Genomic DNA, 19,070 nt, shown 5'->3' on the forward strand with positions numbered 1-19,070 from the left:
GTGTGTACATTTATTGAGTGATATTCAATTTAATATAATATAAAATATTTTTAAAAATACATGGCAATTTACATTGTGTTACTTAATTATAAAATAAACAATGATCATATAAATTCAATTGTATTAAATATATATATAAAAAAGAAATCCGTGACATGGAGAATGAAAAAAAATCACATTTGAAAATAAAAATTTTGCATCTAAAATAATGTTAAATATTGTCCTGAGAGTGATCTATAAAATTAAAAGTTAGTTGTGTAAAGTGTTATTGAGTGATATCGAATTTGATATAGTATACAATATATTTACATAGACAAGTCAATTTTAAATGAGTTGCTTAATTATAGAACAAACAAAACCCATACAAATTATAAATAGTGTATATATATATATATATATATATATATATATATATAATATATATATATACTACGCCAAAAACTGGAATAGACAGCGCACCTTAGAGGGCGCTTTATTACTAAAGCGCACTTTAAAGTGAAGCGAAAAAATAAGGAGCGAACAACTAGAATAGACAGCGCACTTTAGAGGGCGCTTTTGTAATAAAGCGCCCTCTAAGGTGAAGCGAAAAAATAAGGAGGAGATAGAGGGACAACAATACAGGGCGCTTTTTAGAAAGTGCCCTCTAAGATTACCCTTAGAGGGCGCTTTTAAAAAAGCGCTCTATAAGTCCATGTGCATTTCCAGTTTATAAAGCGCTTTTGGAAAGCCTTAGAGAGCGCTTTCATAAGCGCCCTCTTAGGCCCCCTTTAGAGGGCGCTTTTTTTCCACAAGCGCCCTCTAAGGTCCCCTTTAGTAAACATTAAAATTATAACATACTGCGCGTTTTGTTATTTCACTCTCTGTTATTTTCGTTCTTTTTCACGTTAGGGTTCTCATTGCTACGATTTTCGCTACTTCTAAGGCGTTCTCCTTCCACCTTTGTTAGATCTACGACGTTTCCTCCTTCTATTAATTCGTTGTTAGCTGTTCGATTTTGACACCATATGTATTTTTCTAATCTTCATATTACTTGGTTTCTCTTCTGACGTTCGCTATTGTTCATTTTTGGTTTCATTTTTCTTGGTTCATACATTTATTGAGTATTCTCAACAATAATTATTGTGTTGCAATGCTAGCAATGGAGACTAGGCATTATGGGTTAAATTTCACCAACTGTTCCATTTGTTTCTCGATGTAGAAAAAGGAGGCAGCAATATCTAAAACACCTTCTACCAATCAAAGGTACACTATTGTTGAATGTAATTTTAAGTGTCGGGTTTTTGTTATCGTATCCACAGGGATTGTGAGATATCACCGCCTTTCGACAGTTGTTTTAATTCTTAGCTTAAGGTAACAATGGGGTTTTGGTATTTGTCACGGTATCTTGCATAAAAGTATAATAAAATGCGGTAAAAGTTTTGGTTTGAATATTTGAGAAATATTGCCAAAGTTAGGGTTCGACGATCACTTTGCATGTATATGTTCGATCAACAAAACTTATAAACTCCTTTAGATGATAAACTATTTCACAAAGTCCTCCCAATGTGTTTATCTCTAACACACATTGTGAGTTTTCCCATTTTGATCCATTGTTTATCTCTAACACAATCTATCAAAATGACAACTTTTTGGTTCAACCTTATGCTGAACAAAATCATTCATTACTATCTCTAGCTAACAAACAAGATTGGATGAAAACCTAGGTTAAGAGTTGGTAAACATCTCTCGATCATAAACCAACACAAAGAGTTTTCAATAAGAACAAAGTTTTCACCATATATTCACCATTAAAGAGTTTACAAATGAAGATCCTTACATTTACACACAAAGCTAATGATCATCTACATCTAACCTTGACAAAATGAAGGGACTTAGCTACTCATTTTCATGGTAGCTTGGTCAACAAGTTTCGGAAGAAGGTTGATCAACATCCGAGTCGAATAATCGAGATTGGATGGGAATCCACCTTCTTTTTGTGAAAGATGGTTAAGAGATGAAGAAAAATGGCTTCTAGGTCACAAAAGATCCTTAGAACAATGCTGTAAAATATCTAGAAAAAGTACAAAAGTATGGAAAAATAATGTATGGGTCCAAAAAGTAGCCCTTGCTACTTATAGAGCTGCTACTGGGCTGTCATGCTCGCTAGGCGAGCAGAATGGCTCGCCTAGCGAGCCCCTAAATGAAGCACCTGAGGCACTTGCGCCCAGAGAAACCACCATTGCCAGACTGTCATGTTCGCTGAGCGAACAAAACCTTCGCCTAGCGAAGGCCACGCTTCAACCTTCGCTCCAGCGAGGTTGAGAGGTTTTGCCACTGGAATGCTCGCTGGGAGCTCGCTAAAGGCTCGCCTAGCGAGTGAGTGCTGGCTGCGTTTTTCACCAAGTCTGGACGTGTTCGCCACACACCTCGCTGGAAGCTCGCCTAGCGAGTGTGGTCATGTTTGCCACTGTAAAATACTGGAGCTTTTCGCTGGGCTCTCGCTGGACGCTCGCCTAGCGAGTCCTTCGCCACAGCCCTCGCCTAGCGAGCAAGCTGATGAATGCTTGTTTTATTTGATCCCTTTGCCAAATTTCTTGTGTCTTCACTTTCTATTATTTCATGCCTACTTCCTGCATAATAACACACAAATCAAAGGTACCAAGATCGTTTATCATTGAATTGCATTTCATCCAAAACAAAGGTGGTTTCGAACACTTTAGCAAGGAAATGGAGTGAAAGATTCCCACATTTGATAGCTCAAATAAGCACTTTTGGGCATCTAACAACTCTCCCCAACTAGATTCTTGCTTGCCCTCAAGCAAAGAATGCCCCTTGAAGGACAAGAGGATTTGCTTTAAGAAAAAGGTATCTCCGAAGTCGGATAAAACGGCTGAAGCACAAGCGAATCAGCAGATACAAATTTCCAACGGTTCGAATAAAATAATACACAAGAACTAAAACTTAATAGCAATGCGAAATATGTATCTATCTACAACAATATTATTTTGAATGAATCACCCTATCTCTCCTCTTCGAATAAGGATTGAAGAATTTACGCGTTTGCAACCGCGGGAATAATCTCACTCTCTAACAAACAATGAAGAAATCAATTCGATTCATACAATGTCTAACAATTATAAATGGTAATGTGGAAGCACGAAGATCACTAAGGGCTTTTCGGTTGAAGCTTAGTTAGGTTAACAAACAAGGGTCATTTCTAAGGCCATTGAAAACGAGATTGCCGATGCAAAAGAGACATTCACTGTACATTATTTACACATCTCAACTTCGTTCCATTTATTTCTCATTTGAAACCTTCACAACTCAATTTTTGTTTTTCACTATTTTTCTTCCAAGCAAGCATTCATTTTTATTTTCTCTATATTATATTTTTTTCTCTTTTCTTTCACATCATATTTACAAAACAGATGTTTTTCTTTTCTAATTTTTATTTTCAATGCTTGCTCGGTTTTTCAAGAGTTGTGGCACTTACTGATTCTCATTTTCGTTCTCCCCAACTTATTTCTTACTCACCCTAAGTGAATGCTCTTAACTTTTTACGACAAAAGAACAATAATCAAGATTTTCCGGGTTATAAAAAAAGATTTTTGAAATCTCGCTTTATTTCAAGCTGAGATTCAACTGTTTAAGCTCAAAGGGGTTAACGAATACTCTCTCTGCTCACAGGTAAGTTGTATTTGGAACTGGTTGTGCTCGATAAAAAACAAGTGCCTTGATCATTTCTAATTGCTTCCACATATTCACAATAATAAAAGACAAAGCATAAATCAAATGAATCAACAAAACTTATTAGAATCCAACATTTAAGTGTACAATGGAGGTTTCCTCACAATTTGTGGTTTTAAGTCCTAGATGAAACATTCATTCAATTATGTTGCAAAAAGACAATACTCAATTACAAAAAAGAGTAAAGTTCTTAGTGCATTCTAAAATTCTAGCCGGAGGTAACCATGTACCTTAGTCTTATTCACTTGTTTATTCTTATCATTGCCATCCAAGCTCGGATGCACCTTCATTGGATACTTCTTTGAGGAGCAACCAATCTAGAAGGTTTGCCACTCAACCAACCAAAAATTTATTAAAACAAACAAAATTTAAAACATAAATAATAATATTAACTTCAAAATTTAAATTTGTTCATGGGGGACAAAACACCCCAAAAGTACAAAGCCAAAATCAAAATACAGAATTCTGGAAATACAGTAGAAATAAAACATAAAATAAAAAAATAAAATAACTTAGCCCTCCACGGACTCATAACCCTCCTCACTACCGGCTTCAGAACCGGTAGCCTCATCATCATCATCACCATCATCACCATCGGCATTACCAGAAGAAGCACCAGCACCCGCCCCCTCACCAAACATAGGCCTGTCCACAGGCCAGTTAGCGTTAAGCAGAAACTGCTCACGCGTCATCAATGAATGATCACCGGTGGGGTCACGTCCCTGCAGCTGTAACAACTGCATAGAGTCGTGCATATCGAGCATGGCACGCTGAGTTGCCGCCATCCAGTCCCAGTTGTAAGTGCAGACAGCTTGCTGGTAAGGATCGGGTCCGAGAGTAGAAGTACCAGGACCATCAGAAGCCCGGGTACCCTCAGCAGCTGCACTACCTCTAACATTCTTCGCCCTGCAATACTTGGCCACGTAACGGTCATCGATGGGTGGCGGGATCCTTACTTGACCCCTAGAAGGTAGCCTCACCCTCGCTTGTATGCACACACTCATGATTAGGCAGGGGAAAGCCAGGGGACAATTCACACGAGCCCCCGACTTTAGCCCGCTTTCAATCACGGACTTAAGCTCATAAGCAATAATCCTCGCCACATCGATCTGGATGTTAGTGAGGATACAGTGTACCAAGTGTGCCACTGGGATCGGCACGGTAGAAGTGTGGGACTTGGGTTGGATGTTTGTCAGAAACAACAAAAGGATCAGTTGAGCCAAGGGAGTCATGTCCTCCCTATGGTATCTCATGGGAACCCCAGATGGGTTCAGCTCAACTGATTTCCCTCTTAACAGCAGGGCAGCAGAGATTGCATCAATATCCCGGTGAAGCCGTAAGTCTGTGTGGTAGGTGTCTCTCTCCTCGACTCCCAGTTGGAGCGGTTCACCAAGGACGCGGTTAATAGCATCCCGATCAAAAGCAACAGGACGACCGACCACTCTAGATGTCCAAGTAAATGGCTCGTCATCATTTGGAAGTGCGTTCGCATAGAACTCACGCACCGTTGCAATATCATAATGCTCCAGGGGGTTAATTAACCGATCCCACTTTTTGGTGTCAATCAACCCGGCGAATGTTTTGTTCGTGCCTTCAGGGTTGATGATGAATCTCTTCTCCGGTAGAATTTTCCGCTTCTCCAAAGCAACGTATCTTGCGGCTTGCTTCGGGCCGACAAACTTGTCGGTGTCAAATTGTATTGTTACGGGACGGGAAGTGTTCCCTCCCTTTCTCTTCTTTGAAGCGCCGGATCTAGATTCCATCTGCAAAACATAAAGAGGAAGCAACACAAACACACAACAGATTAGAAAGCAACACAAAATTGAAACTACTGCCATGCTCGCTGCTGCTTCGCCTAGCGAAGTGGCAGCGAATTCTCGCTTCTGGTTCGCCTAGCGAGTTGCTAGCGAACCTTACAGGTTTTTGGGTTCTGCAGTATTTTTAGTGAAATTTTCCAAAAACCCAAGTCTCATGGTGTCAATTTCAGAACAAAATGGTCTAACAGGAAAAGAATCGTTCTATGCTATATGTAATTACAAACCCACATACAAAACCTAAAATTCCCACATGCAAAACCTAAAATTCCCACATGCAAAACCTAAAGTTTCCCACACCTACAACTTCATCCTAAATGTCTCATGTTCTGAAATTTCAAGCAATTTTTGGAAATAGAAAGAAACAGAAAGTAATGAAGAAGAGGCAAACCTGATTTGAAATCTGTAGAATTTGAAATGCACAGGAGGTTAGGGATGCAATGCTAGAGTTTACAGTTTGAGTGAGATGAAAAAGTGATAGAGTGATTGAGTGTTCGTGAGAGCAGAGTTGTTAAAAGGAAATATGTTTTTGGGCCCAAAATACATGGCCTGCTGAGTTTTAATTAGTGCTGTCACGCAGCGCTCGCTGCTGCTTCGCCTAGCGAGCAGCTAACGAATCTGCTCGCTACTGCTTCGCCTAGCGAGCATCAAGCGAGTATGACAACATTTGCCTTTTCAAAGACAGCATGCCTGGTACATTCAGCAAGGTTTTACAAATTGGAATCCCACTACAACAGAACAGAAAAACTGTAAATACTTACAATGTTGGGGTGCCTCCCAACAAGCGCTTGTTTAACATCGGCTAAGCTCGACGGTGTGATGCTCACAGAGGAGCATCCAACGGAATAGCACAGCTCTCGCGATCCACATGACCGCCAAGATAAAGCTTCAAACGTTGGCCATTAACGGTCCAACTGTCCTTCTTTTCCAGGTCCTCAATGACAATAGCTCCGTACTCCTTAACTTCTTTGACCCGAAATGGCCCGGACCATTTTGATTTCAACTTTCCGGGGAATAACTTCAACCTGGAATTGAACAAGAGGACCAACTGTCCCGGCACAAATTCTTTCTTTCGGAGCTTTTTGTCATGGTATTTTTTTACCTTCTCTTTGTACAACCAGCTTGAGTGGTATGCGGCATTGCGCATCTCCTCCAACTCAAGCAGTTGCACCTTCCTTTTCTCACCGGCCAAATCATTTTCAAAATTTAAAAATTTCAGAGCCCACAAGGCTTTGTCCTCCAATTCAACCGGCAAATGGCAAGTTTTACCAAACACAAATTGAAAAGGAGTTAGGCCAATTGGAGCTTTAAAGGCGGTACGGTATGCCCATAACGCTTCATCCAATTTTTGTGACCACTCTTTTTTCGAATTTGACACCGTTTTTTCGAGAATTCTCTTAATCTCACGATTAGAGACCTCGGCTTGCCCATTAGCCTGAGGGTGATACGGAGTTGCCACTCTGTGTGATACACCGTAATGTTTTAAAATGCTTTCCAACGGTGCATTACAAAAGTGTGACCCTCCGTCACTTATCAACACTCGAGGGGTTCCGAAACGGGAAAATATGTTTTTCTTCAAAAAATTTATCACCGTTTTCGCATCCGCCCGAGGTGAGGCAATCGCCTCAACCCACTTAGAAACGTAATCAACTGCGACAAGCATATACTCGTTACCATAAGAGGGTGGGAATGGTCCTACAAAATCAATGCCCCAACAATCAAATACTTCGACCTCTTGGATGTTTTGGAGAGGCATCTCGTCTCTCTTACCAATCCCACCGCTTCTCTGGCAACTATCACAACTTTGCGCATGGGTATGTGCGTCTTTGAAAATAGTGGGCCAATAAAATCCTAACTGAAGGATTTTAGTGGCCGTTCTCACCCCATTATAGTGTCCGTCGTAAGGCGAGTTGTGACAATGCCAAAGGATGCTCTGCGCTTCATCGCCAGTAACTCATCTCCTTAAAAGGTTATCACTACCCAACTTAAACAAGTACGGGTCATCCCATACGTAATACTTGGCATCCGAAAGAAACTTCCTTTTTTGGTTCGAAGTTAGGTCGGGAGGCACAAAACCACTAGCCTTGTGGTTCGCAAAGTCTGCAAACCACGGCCTAACCTGAACTTTGAACAGTTTTTCATCAGGAAATTCTTCCCGGATTTCCTTCTCCGACGCGGTAACCTCCACATTCACTAAGCGAGATAAATGATCCGCCACCAAATTTTCCGATCCTTTCTTGTCTTTGATTTCAACATCAAATTCTTGCAACAAGAGGATCCAACGGATGAGCCTTTGCTTCGAATCCGGTTTGGTGAGCAAATATTTAATCGCCGCGTGGTCGGTATACACTACGACTTTAGACCCTATAAGATAAGATCTAAACTTTTCAAGCGCATACACTATCGCAAGTAATTCTTTTTCAGTTGTGGCATAGTTAATTTGAGCCTCATTAAGAACTTTACTTGCGTAATGTATCGCATGAATTTTTTTTTCTTTTCTTTGGCCAAGTACCGCTCCAATTGCATAGTCGCTAGCATCACACATTAGCTCAAAATTTAAATTCCAATTTGGAGCGACTATAATCGGAGCGGTAACCAATTTTTCTTTTAAAGTTTCAAAATCTTGCAAACATTCATCGGTTAAGAGAAATACCTGGTCCTTATCTAGCAAATTGCTCAAAGGCTTAGCCACCTTTGAGAAGTCCTTGATAAAGCGCCGATATAACCCGGCGTGCCCCAAAAAGCTTCGGATTCCTTTCACATTCACCGGAGGAGGTAACTTTTCAATCACTTCAACCTTAGCTCGATCAACTTAAAGCCCCCTTGAAGAGACTTTATGGCCAAGCACGATCCCCTCGGTCACCATGAAGTGACACTTCTCCCAATTAAGCACAAGATTGGTCTTCACACATCTTTCAAGCACCGTTTTCAAGTTTGCCAAGCATAGACTAAAGGATCCACCAAATACCGAGAAGTCATCCATGAAGACTTCCATTGTTTTCTCAATAAGGTCGGCAAAAATGGCTTGCACACATCGTTGGAAAGTCGCCGGTGCATTGCACAACCCAAAAGGCATTTTTCGGTATGCGAACACTCCAAACGGACATGTGAAAGCCGTCTTTTCATGATCGGCCGGGTCAACCGCAATTTGGTTATACCCGGAATAGCCATCCAAGAAACAATAGTATTGTTGTTCCGAGAGTCTTTCGAGCATTTGATCCATGAACGGGAGTGGAAAATGGTCCTTTCGAGTTGCGGTATTCAACCGCCTATAATCAATACACATTCGCCACCCCGTTGCAACTTTAGTAGGGATCAATTCATCCTTGTCATTCCGGATCACGGTAATTCCACCTTTCTTCGGAACCACATGCATGGGACTAACCCATGGACTATCCGAGATCGGGTAAATCATTCCCGCATCCAACAGCTTTACAACTTCCTTTCGAACAACCTCCTTCATGGTAGGATTTAAGCGGCGTTGAGGTTGAGCTACCGGCTTAAAATCCTCTTCCATCAAGATCTTGTGCATGCAATAGGAAGGGCTAATTCCTTTTAGATCGGAAAGAGTCCAACCCATGGCTTCTTGATTTTTTTTAGCACATGGATCAAGCGGGCTTCTTCATCATTTGTCAAAAGGTTGCTTATGATGACCGGCTTTGCTTCGATCTCATCTAGGAATACATACTTCAAAGTAGAAGGTAGTATTTTCAATTCAATAGGCGCTTTTTCGTCAGTAACCTCCTTCTTCAAGTCTTCTTCCTCAACTTCCCACGGTTGTAGTTCGTCTAAACTATCAAGTTCCTTTAAGCATTCCTCAAGAGCTTGCTCTTCTTCAACGGTGAAAACCTCCAATGAGTCGTCAAGAGCAAACTCCATAGGAGATATCTCATGAATATGCTTAGAAACCTCCAAAATTGCTTCTTCGATCACATCGATGCGAAAGCTATCATTTCTATCTTTTGAATGCTTCATTGCTTCGAATAGATCGAATGTAACTTCCTCATTTTGGACTCTCACCTTCATTAAACCGTCATCAACGTCAATCATCATTCGCGCGGTTTTCATGAACGGTCGGCCCAAGATGAGCGGAGCATCATCATCTTCTTCCATATCAATAACAATAAAATCGACCGGGAAAAAGAATTTGTCGACTTTGTAAAGACAAAGAGTCAGACAACATACGATCGCAAGTTTCGATGATGACAAAAGACCATCATGCACGTCTACAAACAAATGAAACACATTACCCACCATATCCTTTTCTACGTTTGTCTAAACCTATTATAATGATAAAAAACATATGTGGACAAAGTGTGATCATGACGAAATGCATGAAAATCACAAAACACAGTTTTATGCAGACTTGAAGGTCTTGAGTCGACCATAGGGGTCAGCTCAAAGCTCACGGGTCAGTGCAAAGCGCAGCAGAACTGAGATTGGTCAGCACATGCTCCTTTGCGTCGACCATAAGGGTCGGCGCATAACTCACGGGTTAGCGCAAAAATTCCTTGAGTCGACCAGAAGTCAGCGCATGGCTTAATGAAGTTATCCTGGGTCAGCGCATGGAACCATGGGTCGACCATAGGGGTCGGCGCATCACTCACGGCTCAGCGCACGCCGACCTATGGTCGACCGCTCGTGCGTAAACTCAGTTTTCTGAGTTATCTCCACTGTTTGAAATTCTGTTATTTTTGATTGGTCTTGTCAGTTACTATATATAGAAGTTAAAACACTTTTGTTAACCAACATTTGCCAATTTGAGTTCAAGTGTTCAAGGAAACAAGAAAGAGTGAAATAGGTGTCCAAGACTCATCATCTTCATCTTCAACATTTCACAACTCATCATCTACAAAAAATTACTTTTGATGTGGTTCGTGATCGAGTAAAGGTGATAAGGTTCAAAGCTGTGATCGAAGAATCCAGTTCGGGTTGAAGCTTATGGCAGGTTCTTTCTTGAATAAAACCGTTAGGGTTTTGTCCTCCAATACGGGTTTGTGTTTGGGGGGTTTTTTGGACGAATCGTTCTTCAATATTCAGCCGAGCGAAGGTGATTGAGAAGAGGAAGTCTTCATCAGTCTAGTAGCGGATTCGGTGGCATTGAAGTGAAGGATTCGGGTTCGACTCGTTGTGTTTGAGATTAGCCGGGCCGAGGGTTTGAAGAACGGAAGATTCTTCAACAAAGGGGCTGGAATCGGAGGTCTAGCAACAACGATCGAAGGTCTTGATTCATCTTGAATCAAGGAGCAAGGATAGGAAGCATCATTCAACACATTGGAAGTTCTGTTGTTTACATGCTTTGCAATCCTTGTATAAACGATTAAATTTCACAGGTGATATCTAATTAATCATCTCAATTCTATTTTTAGAATTGAGGGCAGACGTACCCTGAAGCGAGGAAGGCGGGGGAACTGCCTCATCAAATCTCTGTCTTCTTTAATTTTCTGCATAAGTCCTTTTCAGCTTAAAAATTAAGTGATTTTAGTTTAAGCATTTTTACCAAACGTTGATATAAGTTGAGTAAGAAACTAAAACTGCTATTTGATTACAAAGTACAATAGTATATTGTACTAGATAAATTTGAACTCCTTACTCAACTCAAATATCTCTTGGAGTGTATGCACACCAAGTGTTTGTGAATTTGCATAAGCCAAAGTTGTCTTAAGTTTGCATTCAGTTTAACTTGGTATTTTGGATCATTGGAACTAGGCTTGCTAGTTAGTGAAATATATCAATTGAGTGTGCAAATAGTGTAGTAATTAGTATCTCATTTTATCTCTACTCCATTAGCTTAACGCATATCCGGTTTTCCAATAACGGTTCGTTTTAGACTAAAATTTCCTCGGCTGCTTCCGCACTTAAAACAATTTTTAAAACCAATTTTCTTTTAAATTGGTAGCGCCGACTCAAGTTTTTAATTGGGATCTATTCAACCCCCCCTTCTAGATCCGTGCCATAGTCTAACAAGTGGTATCAGGAGCTCCGGTTCACTCCGTGCTTCAAAATACAACGTTGATAGAAAATGGCTAACGAACCTAAAGGGGCTTACAATAGAGCTCCCGTTTTCAATGGTGAAAATTATAGTTATTGGAAAGACTGTATGCGGGTGCACATAAATTCCATAGATAGAAAAATATGGAATGTTATTCTCAATGGTCCAATTCAAATAACCATGACCAATGAGAACAACGAAGTGGTGCCTAAGCCCGAAGCACAATGGACCGATGATGATGAAAAGAAATACAATTATGATTGGAAAGCCAAAAATATCCTAATCTCCTCATTAGGCGTAGATGAATACTATCGTGTATCCCATTGTCCTACTGCTAAGGCTATGTGGGATTCACTACAAATTGCCCATGAGGGGACGAATGATGTTAAATTGGATAGAATCAATACACTAACACAAGAGTTTGATCTCTTTTTCATGGAGCAAGGGGAAACCATTGCTGACATGCAAAAGAGATTCACTCATCTCATCAATCGATTACATTCACTTGGTAGGCCTGTTTCCAATGATATTGCTACTAATAAGATCTTAAGATGTCTTAATAGGGAATGGCAGCCGAAAGTGACCGCCATCAAAGAGGCAAATGATCTTACCACATTGGACTTGACAACATTGTTCGGTAAACTACAAGAGCACGAACAAGTTCTCTTAAGCCTGGAACAACACGAAAAGAAAGATAAGAAAGACAAAGCAAAGGTGAGTGAAAAGAAATCAATAGCTCTAAAGACTTCCTCCTCAAAGTCTCAAGCAAAAGAGCAAAGTGATTATTCATCGAGTGACGAAGAAGAAGAGGACAAGAGTGAAGATATGGGGCTGTTCGTCAAACGCTACAACCGTTACGTGAGAAAGAACGGCATCCAACATTCCGAGAAGAACTTGGTAAACTTCCGGAAGCAATCTAGGTTCTCTAAAAATGATGACTCAAAAGGAAAAACAACTAGAGGGTCGTGCTATAAGTGTGGAAAGCCGGGTCACTATAAACCGAACTGTCCGATGAACAAAAAGACAAAAGAAAAAGATTCATACAAATCACACAAGAAACCATCAAAGCCAAGGAGAGCATACATAGCTTGGGAAAGCGATAGCGACTCCTCCGATGATGAAAGTTCTAGTGATGAAGATGAAAATGCAAATCTATGTCTTTCTGCTCATCAAAAGAACAAAAAGAAACAGGTACGACATGCTAAATATGAAAAATCCTCTAGTATGTCTCATCATGAATTGCAAACTGCTTTTGATACTTTACACTATGAAGCGAAAGAGGCCTTTAAAAGGCTTGCCTCAAATAAGAAATTTTTTTCTCATTTGGAACATAAAATTCAAGAGTCCGAACGGAAACTTGAGGCACTTAAAGCTTCTATAGTGGAAAGCACAAAAACAAGTTATGAGGACCTTAAAAGTAGAATGATGAACTTTGGGTGTGATACTTGTTACATTTGGCAAGGTGAAGTAAGAAACCTAAAAGCCAAACTTGACAAGGCTCTTGAGCCCAAGATTACTTTTGCTATCGACAAATCAAATTTTCGAAAAAGTATGGTTAATCCATATCAAAAATATAAATATATTATAAAGGATGAAGATAGCAAAAGCAATCCAAATGTAAATTTCTCTTGTCTCTATTGTTGCAAGAAAGGCCATTCCATTGCTAAATGTAGATTTAGGAGGTTTTTAGTTCCTAAAGGCATTTATCAATGGATGCCCAAATGCAACCATTTCGTTCCTCACCACTCAGGACCCAATAAGCAATTGGGTACCTTCTCTTGTTAATTATCTTGTCACAGGTACAATGCCTCGAGACTACCGAGAGAAGATGGGTTCTCGACAGTGGATGCTCAAGGCACATGTCAGGTGACATATCTCTCTTCAGTGACTTTGTGGCTAAGAAGAAGGGATATGTAACTTATGGTGACAACAACCGTGGAGCAATACTTGGGAAAGGTAGTGTAGGTAATCCCTCCTCTACTACTATTTCTAATGTTTTGCTTGTCGAAGGTCTTAAACACAATCTACTTAGCATCAGTCAATTATGTGACAAAGGATACAATGTATCGTTTTCAAAAGACTGTTGCAAAATTGTACATAATGATGATAAGAAGAGTATGTTTAATGGTCTTCGTGTGAACAATGTCTATATGCTTGACTTAAATGAAGTATCGTTAACAAGTGACAAATGCCTTGTAACAATGAGTGAAGATTCATGGTTATGGCATAGGCGTTTAACACATGTTAACTTTGACTTACTAAACAAAGTAGTCTCAAAAGATCTAGTCTTAGGTCTCCCCTAAATTAAGTTCACCAAGGATCACCTTTGTGATGCTTGTCAAAAGGGGAAGCAAACGAGGATCTCTTTTAAATCCAAAAATATCGTTTCAACAACGAGACCTCTCGAGCTTCTCCATATGGATTTATTTGGGCCATCTAGGATTAAAAGTCTAGGAGGAAACTATTACGGTTTCGTAATAGTGGACGACTTTTCTCGATTTTGTTGGACTATTTTCTTAGTAAGTAAGAGCGACACATTCGCCGCCTTTGAACGATTTGCTAAGCTTTCCCAAAATAAACTAAATAAAAACATTGTTGCAATTAGAAGCGATCATGGAGGTGAGTTTGAAAATCACTTATTTGAGGAATATTGCGGTAACCATGGTATTGATCATAACTTCTCCGCTCCACGTACTCCTCAACAAAATGGGGTTGTGGAGCGTAAAAATCGAATTTTGGAAGAATTGGGAAGAACAATGATCAATGAAAGTGGCTTACCGAAATATTTTTGGGCTGACGCCATTAGTACGGCTTGTTACGTTCTGAATAGGGTGCTCATTCGCCCCATTCTAAAAACAAACACCGTATGAACTTTTAAAAGGGCGAAAGCCAAATGTTTCTCACTTACATGTCTTTGGTTGCAAATGTTTTGTATTGAACAATGGAAAGGAAAACTTAGGGAAATTCGATTCCAAGGCCGACGAAGGTATCTTCCTCGGATACTCTCAATCTAGCAAAGCATATAGAATATACAACAAGCGATTACTTACTGTAGAAGAGTCTGTACATGTCACTTTTGATGAATCCAATCCGAGAAATGTCAGAAAGGGTAGTGTTTTTCATGGTGCAGGTACATCTACCGAAGACATACTCAAAGGTGGCGAGCCGGGGATTGATCAACCCGACATAGTCAAAATTGAGGAGGACAAAGATGTACACCGTGAAGAAACCGAGGTAGTTCATCCGCCTTCAAACGATGATCTCCCTCAAGCTTGGAAGTCTTCCAAAGACCATCCAATAGACAACATTCTCGGGGACATCTCAAAGGGTGTAACAACTCGATCTAAGCTAAGTAACTTTTGTTATCACTTCGCTTTCGTTTCGCAGATGGAACCTAAAAACCCTAAAGAAGCCCTACTCGATGAACACTGGTTTTTATCAATGCAGGAGGAACTTAATCAGTTCACCAGAAATGAGGTTTGGGACCTCGTCCCTCCTCCGCGAGATCATCGAGTAATCGGCACCCGATGGGTGTTTAGGAACAAGCTGGACGAAAACGGGGTAATAACCCGTAATAAGGCGCGTTTAGTCGCGCAAGGGTATAACCAAGAGGAAGGCATCGACTATGAGGAAACTTATGCGCCGGTTGCCCGACTCGAGGCTATACGCCTTCTCCTTGCTTTCGCTTGTGCGAAATACTTTAAGCTATTCCAAATGGATGTCAAGAGTGCGTTCCTTAACTGTCACATAAATGAAGAGGTTTATGTCGCACAACCTCCGGGTTTCGAATCCCATGAGTATCCTAATCACGTTTATAAACTAAAAAGAGCTTTGTATGGCCTCAAACAAGCTCCTAGAGCTTGGTATGAGAGACTAAGCAAATTCTTACTCGATAAAAAATACTCAAGAGGAAAGGTTGACACAACCCTCTTCATTAAACGTCAAGGAAAGCACTTGATATTAGTGCAAATTTATGTAGATGATATCATATTTGGATCTACTAACATGAATCTTGTGAGAGAGTTTTCTGACCTTATGCAGGGCGAATTCGAGATGAGTATGATGGGGGAGCTCACATACTTTCTCGGTCTGCAAATTAAACAGCTCAAAGAAGGAACTTTCGTGAGCCAGACAAAGTACTATTTGGACCTTATCAAGAGATTTGACATGGCAAAAGCTAAGGCCATAGACACCCCCATGCCTACGTGTACCAACTTGAACAAAGATGAAGACGGTAAGGAAGTAGATGTAAAACGGTATAGAGGTATGATTGGTTCACTCCTTTATCTTACTGCTTCTCGTCCCGATATTATGTTTAGCGTATGCATGTGTGCAAGATATCAATCATGTCCCAAGGAATCCCATTTAAAAGCCGTCAAACGAATACTTCGATACCTATCCGGTACTCCGAAGTATGGACTGTGGTATTCCAAAGGTAATGATTGTTCTTTGGTAGGTTTTTCCGATTCCGACTTTGCCGGTTGCAAATCGGATAGGAAGAGCACCAGTGGGACTTGTCACTTATTTTCAAACTCTTTGGTCAGTTGGCATAGCAAGAAACAGGTTTCTGTTGCTTTGTCAACCGCCGAAGTGGAATACGTTGCCGCCGGTAGTTGTTGTGCCCAAATCCTATGGATTAAGCAACAACTATTGGATTTTAACCTCAAACTTGAACGTATTCCCATTTTTTGTGACAATACAAGTGCCATTAACCTAACCAAGAATCCTGTGCTACATTCTCGCACCAAACATATCGAAATACGACACCACTTTCTTCGGGATCATGTAGAGAAAGGTGACATTGTGTTTGAACATGTCAATACTGAAAATCAACTAGCGGACATTTTCACAAAGCCGCTAGCCACTGAACCTTTCTTTCATATCCGCCGAGAACTTGGCATTCTCGATATTTCGGAACGGGCACTATAATCTGCTGTTTTACCTTATTCCATATAAGACTTTAATCTTGTACTTCTAACAAATCTATGTTGTTGTAAGCACAAGCCTACCGTTCACTAAGTCACTCCGGCATTGAGGTGATACTGTTCCTCTCTTTCTCTCTCTGCAAAAATCTCATGACTACAATAGTTATATCTCATAATGATGTTGTTTATATATATATATATTTGATCTCTCTCTTTGGATGTTTATTGCTGTATGCTGTGTTAATTATGCATCAAACCTGTCATCGCATGTGGCAAATAGTGAAAAATTGAAATTTGGACTGTATGAGTCGACCGCAGCAGGGCTATGGTCGACGCAAGCTAAAATAATTTCTGCATTTTCTCAAAAACCAAACAGTATGCGTCGACGCATACAGGGCTATGGTCGACGCATCGCTCGAAAATTTCGTTTTTCTGCAGAAAAATTTAAATCGTTTTTCCATGCATTCCCATTCAAAAATCATCATTAAGTGTGCATTTACATTCCATCACCTTTCAAACTACCCATTACTTTGTAACTTGCATCTACCTAGTGGCTATTGTTCCTCGATCTTCCATCTTCCCAAAACCCTAACCTTTCCACTATAAATTGGGAGAAACCTCTACCTAGCAGAATCACTCTCAAAACCCTTCTTAAACCTTCTCTCTATACCCAAACACTATGTTTCAAACTTGCTCAAATGGCTTCCTCATCACGCAGACCTTCCGGCAAGAGATCCCGAGAATCATCCGCCGCATCTCTACCCATATCTGCTGTATCACTCGTTCCACCCGCTCGCGTCGAAGTCTTCAACAGAGACATCAGCAAAAGAGGCGTTGTGCAACAACATGCGTTCTACAAACTTACCGCTGAACGCATGCACCTTCCTGAAGTCCTGGCTCAGCTGCAGCATCAGGGCTTTATCAACTTCTTGGAATGTAATACCAAATACAGTGAAGACCTTGTTCGAGTGTTCTATGCCGGCCTTCATGACAACTTTCGCGGGCTTCATTTGAACTTCAAGAAAAGTCAATCGACGAGAGTCTCAAGCATCTGAACGGTGTCACCGAATACCTATCATCTCTGGCTGACCCTTACAAAAACCCGGGAATTTGTTATCATCCAGGACACCGCCACTAGGACATAGACATTCACATGCATTATGTAGTTTGATTGTTATTTTGAATGTATTTCTATGTTTTACTTGTTTTCTTTATAAATGACTATTGCTCAGAAATGACATTGGTTTATTATTATTATCTGTTTATGTTATTTCCTGTGAAATTTCCTTGATATCTTGAAAAATCACTCTGTCTCTCTTTTTGATGTTGTCAAAGGGGGAGAAAAGTGCACAAAGCAGGCAGACAAAATGCCCACAACTAACAGTAGCTTTCTGCAGATAGCCTTAGATTACAAAAGAAAGGGGGAGTGTGGAAAATGTGTCAATACCGCATGCTGTTTGTCACGTTGACTTATACAGGTTGTCATCATCAAAAAGGGGGAGTATGTAAAGACAAAGAGTCAGACAACATACGATCGCAAGTTTCGATGATGACAAAAGACCATCATGCACGTCTACAAACAAATGAAACACATTACCCACCATATCCTTTTCTACGTTTGTCTAAACCTATTATAATGATCAAAAACATATGTGGACAAAGTGTGATCATGACGAAATGCATGAAAATCACAAAACACAGTTTTATGCAGACTTGAAGGTCTTGAGTCGACCATAGGGGTCAGCTCAAAGCTCACGGGTCAGCGCAAAGCGCAGCAGAACTGAGATTGGTCAGCGCATGCTCCTTTGCATCGACCATAAGGGTCGGCGCATAACTCACGGGTTAGCGCAAAAATTCCTTGAGTCGACCAGAAGTCAGCGCATGGCTTAATGAAGTTATCCTGGGTCAGCGCATGGAACCATGGGTCGACCATAGGGGTCGGCGCATCACTCACGGCTCAGCGCACGCCGACCTATGGTCGACCGCTCGTGCGTAAACTCAGTTTTCTGAGTTATCTCCACTGTTTGAAATTCTGTTATTTTTGATTGGTCTTGTCAGTTACTATATATAGAAGTTAAAACACTTTTGTTAACCAACATTTGCCAATTTGAGTTCAAGTGTTCAAGGAAACAAGAAAGAGTGAAATAGGTGTCCAAGACTCATCATCTTCATCTTCAACATTTCACAACTCATCATCTGCAAACAATTACTTTTGATGTGGTTCGTGATCGAGTAAAGGTGATAAGGTTCGAAGCTGTGATTGAAGAATCCAGTTCGGGTTGAAGCTTGTGGCAGGTTCTTTCTTGAATAAAACCGTTAGGGTTTTGTCCTCCAATACGGGTTTGTGTTTGGGGTTTTTTTGGACGAATCGTTCTTCAATATTCAGCCGAGCGAAGGTGATTGAGAAGAGGAAGTCTTCATCAATCTAGTAGCGGATTCGGTGGCATTGAAGTGAAGGATTCGGGTTCGACTCGTTGTGTTTGAGATTAGCCGGGCCGAGGGTTTGAAGAACGGAAGATTCTTCAACAAAGGGGCTGGAATCGGAGGTCTAGCAACAACGATCGAAGGTCTTGATTCATCTTGAATCAAGGAGCAAGGATAGGAAGCATCATT

Source organism: Lathyrus oleraceus, chromosome 6 (genome assembly GCF_024323335.1).
Source record: "Lathyrus oleraceus cultivar Zhongwan6 chromosome 6, CAAS_Psat_ZW6_1.0, whole genome shotgun sequence".
NCBI classification, from domain to species: Eukaryota; Viridiplantae; Streptophyta; class Magnoliopsida; order Fabales; family Fabaceae; genus Lathyrus; species Lathyrus oleraceus.